We start from the raw sequence: 12,979 nt of genomic DNA, 5'->3' as shown, positions 1-12,979 counted from the left end.
ATAAATGAGTCACTAAGGAATCTTTCTCAATTAAGTGATATACCTTCACTATAAGAACGATAGGGTAATACGTTCATCTTCACTTATGATAAAAAAAAAAAAAAAGGTAAAATTTCCTATTTATCTGCAAGTGCACACTGCTAGGCGAATGGCAGATAGGAAAATCTCCATCAGAGGCTGCTAACTAAATAGTCATTTCAAATGACAAGTCTGTATTTCTTTGTTTTAAAGAGGAAAAAAAAGAAAATTGGAGAGAAAGAATCCTAGATATTAAAAAAAAAAAAAAAAAAAGACAAAGGAAGGAAAACGAAGTCAGGAAGAAAAGATTAATTAAGGGAGAAATGAAAAAGAGGTTCAAAAGAAAAGAAAGGGCTTATGAATTGGAAGGACCTTTAGAAAGAGTGAGAGAGTATCCAATTCAAACGTGTTATCACTCATGCATTTATCAGTCACATATTTACTCAGCACTGCATCTGAATGTGCCAAGAACTATGCTGGGGACACAAAGACAGAACCTGTCTTCCCAAGGTTCACAGTGCAGCAGATAAGATGAAAAAAATAACCTGTTTTCCCTGTTTCACAGTCAATTCTCAGTTTCCTATGCAACCACCTCTCAAATGACATATTCAGATGGACTAAAAGTAACGCAGCCAACATACATAGGGATGACAGATGGGATGAGAAGAGAAGAGATAAAAGTACAATGGAAAGTCAGCAGTAGAAAAGTCAAATTCAACAATGTATCAGAAAATACTATTCTATCTCATGTTTTGTCAACAAAACAATCCTACTTAAAACTTATAGTACCATTTAGAAATAAGTGAAATTTTTTAAGGTACAGAGAAGGAAGGAATTAATCATGCTTGGTGGAGGTCTTCATGAAATTAGCCAATGGAGGTTTCAGACAAGAGGAGATAACAACTCTTTTTAAGTATAAGATTCCCAGGTGTACCAGAAGGAAAAGGACATTCTAAAGACAAAAGAGAAATGCACAGGCTTGGGAGAATACAAAGATGTTGTATTCAGGAAGTATAAAAATCAACAGATTTGAATGAAACCTAAAGCATATCATGGGGCACTGTGTGGCACAGTTAATTAAGCATATGAATCTTGGTTCCAGCTCAGGTCACGATGTCAGGGTCCTGAGATGGAGCCCCAAATTTAGCTCCTGCTGAAAACTGTCTCACCTTCTCTCTGCTCCTTCCCTCTGCACTCCTGTGTCTTCTCTCTCTCTCTCTCTCAAATACATTTTTTAAAACAGATAAAACACATCAGGTGCAAAACTTTGGTGACAGGTAACACTGCCAAGAAACTGGACACATTAGGCACTATCTGCACAGGAATTTATGTATTGCTCAGAAGGCAACAGAGGGCTATTCAAGCAAAGTGTGATATTAACTCTCTTCAAACCTCGGTCTTCTCTTTTATAAAATAAAGATAAAAGACAATTTTTTAAAAAACTGATATTATATACTGGATTCCCTATTTTTGCTGATGAATAAAAGGATGAGGATGTAAGGTAGTTATACTTGACCTGGCCAATTAAAGGGAACTTGGTTTCTTCCTGTTTCAGACAAACTTTTTCAGATTGACTTTTTCATTCACTTCAAAGCTCAAAGTCAACGCCTGGAATGCTTGCTCCCTTCTCGGAGCATCTTCTCTCCCTTTTCTCTTTCTGAAGATGCTTTGGGTACAGAGAGGAGTTCTCATCTGCTCTTAAAGAACTAGGCAGTGGGCTCCCAGGTGCACATGTCATCTGTATTTGTGGGGACTAATGAAGTCTTTTGTTCTTGAACTTTGGAACTCAGGATCCCTTTCATATTAAAAGCTGAGAAACCCCAAAAGTTTGGGGGGTTATGTGGAATGTACTGTTTATGTGGGTTATATTGCTTATATGCTCATATGGGTCATCTCTTGATTATTTACCGTAAGTCAAAACAGAAAAACAAGTTAACTGCACATTGATTTCAAAATAAAAGTTCATTGCATTTTAACACAAATCATTTTCTCATGAAAAACAAGTACTGCCCCCCCTAAAATAATGAGTGATAAGGGTGGAACTGCCTCACATTTTGAAAAGCTCTTTAATGTCTAGACATCTGGATCCATAGAATATAGTTGGATTTTCATAAATACCTGTGTATTCAATCTGGTGATATGTTTTAGTTGAAATATTTAAAGAAAACCCAGCCTTGTACACTTATTTTGCTGGAAAAGGAAGGAATATTCTAACAGTATTTTCACAAAATTATGGTTACTCTTTTTTTAATATTACAACAAGACCCAACTCAATGAGTAAGAGCATCTTAAAAATAAATATTACCCGAGTAATCTGGAAGCTTATCAATGAATTCATTTGCACTCCCTTTGTACTCAAGTTTACCTTTCAATTTGCACAGGTCTTCTATTCATGCATAATTTTGTAACATCTCTTGGAAAATATTGGTTGAATAAGTTATGTAAATACTCCCTATGTTGACGCATTTCATTATACAACATCAAATAATTATTCATTAATATCACGGCTGATCTTATGAGAAATATCAGTCAAGGTAGCAATTAAGTTTTTCACACGTATCAGTTTTCTGCTGTTGCCATAAATCACCACTTGCTTATGATCTCAGAGTATGTTTTCAGAACTCCAGATGGACCTAGATAGTTTTTCTACTCTGAATCTTGCAAGGGTACAATCAAGATACTGACCAGCAAAAAAAAAAAAAAAAAAAAACAACAAGATACTGACCAGCCTAGTCTCTTATCTGGAGGCCAGAGGGAGAATGTTTCCAGGATCATTCGGGTTGCCACAAGAATTTGATTCCACGTGACTGTAGGTCTCTGGTTCCTGGTTCCTCATATAGTGTCAGCCAGGAAGGCTCTCAGCTCCCTAAGGAGCCCTGCATTTCTAGCCATGATGCTCTTTCCATCCACAAACATGCAATAGCATGTTACACACTCATACTTTGAAGCTCTCTGACCTCCTCTTCTATAACGTCTCTTTTGCTTTTAGATAGAGAAAGTACCCTGCTTAAAAGGCTTATGTGATTTGCCCCACCAGGAAAATCCAGGATAATCTCTCTCTTTTAAGGTGAGTAACCTTAATTGTATTTCCAAAGGTCATTTTGTCATGTAACTTCAAGTATCCAGGAGTTGAGGGCATGGACCTTTTAAGGCGAAGGGGTATTATTTAGTCCACCTCGCCAAATTTCTAGTTTTTCCTTGAAAACTCTTATTTTGCTACCAAAAACAAAGACACTGTTTTTTTTTTCTTCTTGAAATGACAAGCAGTCTTTGTTCATATTCAAGCCAAGTTTAAATAATCATCCTTTCTCTGTAGTTGTTCTTTTAAATAAAAACAGTGATCCTGGGGGATTAAAAAAAAAAAAAAAGAGCTAGTTTAGCTCACAATTCAAAAAAGCACCCAAGTGGTTTTCCTTGACACAACCATCCTAACTTATTACATGGTATTTTATGCATATTTTCCATTTTGTCACACAGAATAATAAAATAGATGTATACTCAAGGATTGAGATATAAAAAATCAGCAATTTTTACTACTTCGTCAAGGACGTTCTTTTTTTTTTTTTTTAAAGATTTTATTTAGTTATTTGACAGACAGAGATCACAAGTAGGCAGAGAGGCAGGCAGAGAGAGAGAGGAGGAAGCAGGCTCCCTGCTGAGCAGAGAGCCCGACGTGGGGCTCGATCCCAGGACCCTGAGACCATGACCTGAGCCGAAGGCAGAGGCTTAACCCACTGAGCCACCCAGGCGCCCCCGTCAAGGATGTTCTTAAGTAACATTGCCAGTTTTTAAATTCAAGTGCATGGCCAGCAAAGCATACAATGACTTCTGTGACTTGGTGTCACTGCTTTGATTCATGCTAATGCACCAGGAGTTTTGGCCAATATTGCTTATGTACCATCTATGCAAACATCAAAAAATATCTTACAATTATATAAAAATAGATTTGACTTTGCAAATTGCCTAAAACAATCTCAGGGACTCCCGGGTCTGCAAAACGTACTTTGATAACCACTAAACCCCAAAACTCATTTTTTTTTTTCGACAAACTATATGTTTGGCTTTGGTACAAAATTGACCCTGAAATCTAAGTAACTTAATATGTTAAAGGCTATTTATGACTCATAAAATATCCATTCCTGGCAGGGGTGCTTCACCAGGAGAGAGCTCTTTTCCATATAGTGATGAAATGTTCTTGGACTCTCTTTGAATTATCTATTGTATTGTTGTTCTGTTTTTTAAGGCTCTTTGCACTAACTGGGCTCTGTTGGAGGCTTCTCACTTGAGGTTTCCCATATAAAGGCAGAAAGAAACTGGCCAAAGCTGCAGGTATCTCTAAGTGATCAACTGAGCGAGACAACCAGCACGGCTCCCTCACACCATAGGACGAAGGCTCTTGGAAGCTTGACTGGGGCTACTGAGTGCTTATATTTAGCTTTCTTTTATGGCTAAGCATCTCATGACATTGAGTTTGGAGATTCCCAGATGGCTGTCCCCAGAATAAGTGTTTCAAGAAACAGTAAGAAAAATTTGCCTGCCCCTTGAAGCCTGGATATGAAGACTGACACATTATTTACACCATGTTAGGAGGCCCAAAGCACTCACAGAATCTGACCTGATTCAATGGGGAGAAAGATATAATCAGGAAATTTGTGGTCACCTTTCCCCCTTTAGCGCTTGATTGAATCCTGAGAAATACTACGATCTACCACATTGTTTTGAATATACGCACTTGGGGGTAGTAACCATGGTCTGGTCCCTGGTTCACCCTATTGATAAACTTGTCTATCAGAGCATCCAACTTAAATCTGCTTTTGAAGTTTACGGTCCCTGTTGGATTTCACTATTACGAACCCTTAAAGCTCCCATGTTTAAAACATCGGGTCTCTTCCTAATGACTGCTTTTTCAGCATCTTTTCTTCCTGTGTCCAGGATATTAGGATACCTCTATATCTCCTACAGGCCTAACAGCAGCTAAATAAATTTTAACACATTTACACAGTTTATGATAAGGTTCTTCTTTAATGGGTTATACTTTTGGGGGGCAACATACGGGGAAGAGCAAAACAACTCCCACTCTCCAGGAACCTTCTCCTGCAAGCCTCACCAGGTATTTCTATTACCCCTACCCTTGTAATTTGACCTGAGAGTTTGGAGAATTTCAAGGGCACTCATGTCCAGCCACTTGAATTTCTATTTTTCTTTGGCTTTACCTCTCAGTGACAACAGGTCTTTCTACTTCCCTCTTGTCTTAAAATAATATCCCTTAAGTCCATTCCCTTCTGCAATCCAATTTCACCACAACTAGTTCTCCATAGGTGACAGGAAATACTTATAATTTAGAAGAGGGAAAAAAATTCTTTCTCAATGAAGTCTAGGTTTCAAGGATATTTTTTCACTATGGCACAATTCAGGAATGCCCTATTTGTTCTACTTCACAAACTATAGCATGCAAGCCAAATCCAGTCTGTGCACCAAACTGAATCAGTTTTTGAATGGTCCATAAGCTAAGAATAGATTTTATATTTTTTAAAGGTTTTTTTTTTTTTAATTTATTTGAGAGATGTCTCTCTCAAGCACACAAGGAACAGGGAGAGGGGCAGAGGGAGAGGCAGACTCCCTGCTGAGCAAGGAGCTGGATCTGGGGCTCAGTCCAGGACGCTTAACCCATTGAGCCACCCAGGAGTCCCAGATTTTAGATTTTAAAAGTACTGTTAAAAAAAATACACACACATGATCAAAGAAACAAGCACACAAACAAAGCACAACAAAGAAGAATATGAGACAGACATGGTGTTTGATTCACAGAGCTTATAATATTCATTACAGTACTTCACTGAAAAAGGTTGGACAATCCCTGTTCTGTATGGCATCTTCTCTCCTCCAGAACTGATAATTGTCTTTGCTGAAGTGCTTGGAGAGACACAGTGAAGCTTGGTACCTCAATTTCACTAAATCAGTTTAACTTTTTCTTAAAAAAAAAATTCTCATTTTTTGCATAGGATCTATTTAGATATCTGATATTCATTGAGTGTTCAGTAAATTCTTATTCCTATCCAGCCCTCTTCTCCTCAATCAAGATGTTCAGACAAGAATATATGTGATTTAACTAATTAGAGAGATGAAAACACTGATGTATTAGAAGCTTATTGTATTTAACTGTTTAAATGGACCCATTTAAAAGGAGAAAATGATAAATTTGTTTAGAGACAAGTTGAGCTTGATGTCCCTTCTAATGACTTCTAAGGGAATCATTTTAAAACTGTGGATGCATTTGGGGATGGTATGTGCTATGGTGAGTGCTGTGAAATGTGTAAGCCTGATGATTCACAGACTTGTACCCCTGGGGCAAATAATACATTATATGTTAATATAAAAAATTTTAAAAATTAAAAAAATATGGATGCAATTTGAAGAAAAGATTGGATGCTAAACAGATCAAAGTGCTTCTCATTCGGGCAAATATATGACAAGAAGAATCATGAGAGTAGAGGAGTCAAATCACTAAAAAGGAAATCAGAAATAATAAGTGAGAATACTGGAGGCTAGTATTACTGGTACAGACTAGTAGTATAGGAGACTACAAACATATTTAAGAGTCAGAGAAAGGCCAGTGAGTGATGGAGCAATAGAACCAAGTACAGCTCTCTCGGGATGCCAAGGAAATAATTAATGAAGAAAGTGATACCCAAAGAATTCAAGCAATTTCCCCAAGACTCCCCAGGTAGATTTTGCAGAATTAATATTCCAAATATCAAACCTAATGGCCTCCCACTACTAAATGCTTGACACACCTTTCTCTCAAACCAACTTGTATTAGTTTCCCATTTCTACTTTAACAAATTACATTTGACCCTTCAACAACACAGGTTTGAACAATGTAGGTTCAATTATATGTGGATTTTTTTCCCAATAAGTACATTGGAAACATTTTTGGAGATTTCTGACAATTTTAAACAACTGGCAGACAAACCATGTAGCCCAAAAATATGAAAAAAATTAAGAGAACGTTAAATATATGTAGATAGCAGTGTATTTTATCATTAACTACCATGCAATATGCACAAATCAATTATAAAAAGCTAAAATGTATCCCAAGTTAGGCACACAAACCAAAATGCAGTTGAGAGAAATGTAAACACAGGTTAAACCTGCAGTATTAAATCAGAACTGCATAAAATTAATTCTAGTACATACTGTGTTACTGTAATAATTTTGTAGCCTCTTCCATTGCTGTTGCAGTGAGTTCAAGTGTTGGGAATATCTCCTTTAAATATGTGTGATGCTAATCATCTCCCTGGGAGGAGTCTCTCCAAAAAATTGCTCATCACAGTAAAAAGGGATCTCTTGAAGTTCTATTAGTTTTTAAATTTGGGCAAAGTAAAAATGTTGGTTGCAGATTTTCGACAGTGTGGAGGTCAGAACCTCTAACCTCCAAGTTGTTCAAGATCAACTGTAAATATATTTTCTTATGATCCTGGAGACCATAAGTCTGTAATAGGTCTCACTGGACTAAATTCAGGGTGTCAGGAGGAGGGGTTCATTTCAAGGCTCTGAGGGAAAACCTGTTTCCCGGCCTTTTCTAGCTTCTAGAGACTGTCTACAGTATTTACCTCATAGTGACATTCCATTCTCAAAGCCAGCAATGGTCGATTGAGTCTGTCTCCAAGGGTATCACTCTACTCTGGCTGGTACTTTAACTTTTGCTTCCCCCTTCCACATTTGATGGAGATATGTAATTAGATTGGACCCACACAGAATATCCAAAATAATCTCCCTATTTGAAGGTCAATTAGCAACCGAAATTGCATTTGCAACCAAATCCCCCTTTGCCATGTAAGCTAACATATTCATAGGTTCCTGGGATAAGGATATAGAAGTCTTTGGGGGCCCTTGTTACTACCACACTATTGTAATTCAAATTGCTTCCCACCCCTTAAGAATTCCATCTCAAAAGTGAGAGTTACTTCTGTTTTCAGTCAGTTGCTAAATTATGACAAGGCTTCTTTCATTCACTTAGGCATCATTTAAGTACATATAGAGTGACATCAGGGTTCAGGGTAATATTTTTGAGGAATAAACTACAGTGCTTATCTTCAAGAAGCTAAAGCCTGCTGATTCAATTTGATATACTTCTTGTTTTTCTTCCTTTATCTTTATCATTATGCCTGAATTAAAGTAACATTTCACTCTTTCTCTTCTGTCTTTTATTCCCTCTTCCTTCACATGTAGAAGCTGAATTTATGTGAATATTCAGCCCGTGTCTCAGGTTTTTAAGTACCTGCTCCTTTATTTCAGCATTCACGTCTTCTCTTATAAAGGGTATATCCATATGTGCAGACTGTTCATGAGATGTCTGGTCTAAGAGAGACCTTTCAGCTTTCTAGCCATTATTCTCTCCAATGTGGATAAGAACTCAAATGCATCTTCTTTCTCTTACTGTTTCCTACATCCAAATACCTTTCCTGGCATCTCATTCCTGATCTACAAGCAACCCATATAGATGATAACACGGCTTCATTTTGCTACTTCCCTGTTCAAAAGTACTTCACTTATCAAACATATCCAACACCAGTCTTGTAAGTCCAAGCCCACACTCTACTATTGGGACCGCTTTGCCTATGAATTATCTCCATGATTGTGACGGCGTCTCCTCCTACTGCGGGTAATCTGTCCTTTACCTTCTGATCATATCATCCCCATTCCAACATTGAAGCCACATGTTCCTGCACCTACTCCTTCCTGGAGTACTTCTCCCCTTCTGTTCCTTTGTACAATCATTTTTATACCTTATACCTGGGGTTCTTCTGCAAACCCTCCTTCAATATCTTTCACCTGATGATGCAGTTTTTCACTTTTTGACCTCACTTTTTGACCTCCCATAGAAAGGACTATCATTTTCATGTAGCCTATTACAAGACAACCCTAGTCAAAAAACACAGAAACCCTAAATTTTAAAGCAGCTTGTCAGTGGCCAGTGGTTAAAAGAGCAGGGAAGGAGAGGAAGACATTGTGACATTACCCATAAACCACCAATAAACATCACAACCCAATTTTAGAAAACCGAAAAAAAAATCAGATAATCTGATAATTAATAATATATAAATACTGTATTTGGAATGCTATTCCCTATATTTATTCCTCTCGTCATTAAGCACCTATAAACTTAGGCATATCAACAATGTATTTCACTTTTCCAAAGTAAGTCATGCCTTTTACCTGTATGCTAAACTTGAACTTTCACACATGTTGGGCATGTATTGAGAATCATATGTTCAACTTAGTTGGACAGAACTGAACGTTTTATTGAGAGTTTTAGAAGTTTAGTACCTCATGACAGAACAATTTTTTAAAATAATGCAAAATTCATACTTCAGCCAAATCACAGCCAAACCATGTTTATGTCCAAAAACATTTTTACTGATGAGTCAATTCCTAGCCAAAGTGAATTTATATCCCAAAGTACTTTCCACTGATGAGACAGTTAAATATTGTAATGAAATTTTGCCACCTTAGTAAAACAAAACAAGACAGTAATAAATACAAAGAAAACAAATTGAATTTAAAAAGCCAATGCCTACTTTAAAAAACTGACAAGCAAGAAAGCAAGCAAAAGTATCAACTCCAAGAACTAAAGTGTACAGAACAAGTGAGCCATTCAATTTTCTTTATGGCTCTGTGGTCTGGTTTGACCCACTGATGTCATGCTTCACTTCTTGAAGAAGTCAGTCACCATCACATCTGCTTAATTCTCATCATCAAATGACTTCACAATACTTCCAATCCTAAGGTCTTAGCCTATTGATTATCTTCCTGAATTCTAATCTTAAAGGAATGTCATAAATGCATTCTGCCCAAAAGAGAAAGCATGCAAGGAGACAAGAGGTTCTCTTGAAGATTAGACCTCATGGCTGTCCTCTTACTTCTCCTAAGTATCAACAGTGGTAGCATTTTAAAAGTATTTGAGGACTTGATCTGGAATAATGCAATCTCTCTCAATAATAATAATAATAATAATAATAATAATAATAATAATAATTGTATGTCTCAACATGTAAGCAGAATAAAAAATGCCACAGTGCTCCATATTGCACAGTATTGCTGAGTCACTGAGGAGGTGACAGGACACTGCTGTAAGCAACAACATGTTTGTCACTCCAAAATTTAAAGCAAAATAAAGCAAAGAACAAAAAACCAAAAGGGAGCTATTGTACATGGAATCACTCTGCTGGTAAGAGGTTGCAAATGAAGCACAAAGGTGAGAGGCACCAGCGAGGCTTTGAGATACAAAGGGTGATACTTCTACAATTCTTCACACCACACAAAAATTACTGCACATAGAGATGGATTGTGTGCCAGACAATTAGAACAGGAATTCATAAAGTGGTGTGAATATCACTGTCTTGTATGAATGTATTGTATCTCATAAATCACACTATTTGAGATGTACTAAAATAAAATGCAAAAACATGACAATTAAAATGTTGCCCTTCTAAACACTTATTTTAAATTTTAATACATGGAAAATTCTTCTGTTGGTGAAGCACATGCTCCTTTGGAAATGCTTTCATATTCCTTTTGTTTTCTTTTTCTATTTTTTATTTCTTTTTTTTTTATTATGTTCAGTTAGCCAGCATATGCATGCATATATATATATATATATATATATATATATATATATATATATATACATATATAAATATATATTTTTCCCCCCTATCTACTAGGGAACATCTCATTGGGAGATGCCCAATTCTCACAACTGGTGGTCAGATTGTCCTGTAGACATTTTCTTTAGAGAATCTTCCTACCACTCTCCTTTAATTCCTCTTCCAAAATTCAAAAGGTCTTAGAGAAAGAAAAAGGTTACAAAAAGACAGTTCTTAAGGCTAAGTATATAAAAGTGGTTGCTTTATTTAAACACAATAATTAATACATCTAAAGTCTAACAAAAATCAGAAACCAGCCTACCTTGAAAGTTCTTTGTGTGTAAAGCACTATGACTATGGGAGTAGTTTTTAGCCTTTCTTCATCCAGCCTCCTATGTATCCATAACCAAAATGGAATATTAATAGAGAAGATGAGGTTTGACAGTGATCATTGAAAAAGGTAGGAGAGATCAAAGCTAGTATCTAGGAATCATCTCCAACAAACTTGCACTATGCTGGTGGACTCCAATAGCACTGGGCCAGATGCTTCCACTGTATGAGGGCCATGATCATTGGGAAGTGATTGCCATTTAATCTGAGGCCTCCCATGTTATGGGACCATGAAAGAAAAATGAGAGTAAATTTTCCATTTTTGTATTTTCTGCTAAGATAAACTGTCTTGCTTTCTTGGTGTAGCCAAGTGCCCACAGTGCTAGGCGTACCTGACCCCATCTAGGTGAACTAGGGTGAAATCAATGACAAGTGATATGAAAGAGTATTTAAAAGGTGAGAAAGTGTTGATATATTAATCCAAGGAATAAAAATGTAGCTAGAAGGCTTGCTTGGCTGTCTCTTAACTTTTAAGAGAAGTTAAAAGTGAGGAAAAAAGATTGTTTTGTAGTTACACTTCAAAGAAAAGATAGTTTTAGACCTTAAAGGCTTGGTGAACTTTGTTCCATTCCTTTTGTTCTCTATTTGTTACTACTAGTGAACACCATCGAAAAGGAAACAAAAACACCCTCAAAATTATGTTCATTCTTAGTTTCTATATGGGAAGAAAATTTTCTATCATTAGATTTTAGACAGCTATGACAAAAAAAACAGCTGGTGTTTTCTACAGCGGGAGCAATTCCTGTGGTGGTCAACAAGTGGGACTAAGAAACACCCCAGGAAGCCACCCCTAAACCCATAAGTAATTCCACAGGAGAGTTTTCCAGAAGACCCCTCTTTAGTAAATCCAGACATATCTCAATACAGCTTTAAGTGGGGAGTGTAGTGAAGATCACAAGAGGACAGATAAGGGTCAAGTCTCACATGAGGCTGGCACCTGCCCACATCCTCCTGGGAATGGTCAACTCTTAAGGAGCTGCCCAGTCAGTGAAAACCAAACTCTATCCAAACCACATTTTCAAATTCTATTGCAAGATCTCAACCTGAAACTAATAAACCATAACTTCTGGGGAAAAGACTCAGTAATCTCTACGTTTTAAAGGACCCCCAGTGATCCTGGTAATCAGCTAGTTTAGGAACTAGTATTTTAAAGATAATTAACTCTTGATTACTTAGACTAGTGTGAATTTTTTGCAAGCACTGAGAAGGATTGACTAGATTCATACAATTTTATGTTTTTGAATGTTTAATAGAATTCAGTAGTGAAGCCAACAGGTCCTAGGCTTTTCTTTGATGGGAGATTTTTTGAATAGTGATTCAATCTCCATACCAGTTATGGATCCACTTAGGCATTCCCTATCTTCATGACTTTGTGTTGGTATACTGTATAATTCTAGAAATCTATCCATTTGTTCTGGATTAGCCAAAACAGTTCCTTAGCCTATAATTTCTTATAAACCTTCTGATTTCTGCATTATCAGTTGTAATGTTCTTTAATTTCTGATTTATTTAAGTCTTCTCTTCATGTCACTTAGTTTAGGCTAGGGTTTGTCAATCTTGTCTTTTCAAAAAAATAACTGATTTTTTTCTGTTGTTTATCTATTTTCTATTTCATTTATTTTTGCTCTTATTTTTATTTTCTCCCTTCCACTAACTTTGGGCTTGGTTTATTAATCCTTTTCTACCTTCTTCAAGTGTAAAGTTAGGCTATTTATTTGAGGTCGGTCTTCTTTATTTTTTTTTTTAAGATTTTATTTATTTATTTGACACACAGAGATAGAGAGAGACAGCTAGAGAGGGAACATAAGCAGGGGGAATGGGAGAGGGAGTAACAGGCTTCCCGCTGAGTAGGGAGCCTGACTTGGGATCCTGACTTGAGCTGAAGGCAGACACTTATTGACTGAGCCACCCAGGCACCCTTG

This window comes from Enhydra lutris, unplaced genomic scaffold (assembly GCF_002288905.1).
Source record: "Enhydra lutris kenyoni isolate GAN:26980312 unplaced genomic scaffold, ASM228890v2 scaffoldscaffold64, whole genome shotgun sequence".
NCBI lineage: Eukaryota > Metazoa > Chordata > Mammalia > Carnivora > Mustelidae > Enhydra > Enhydra lutris.
Note: the sequence above shows the minus strand (reverse complement) of the source record.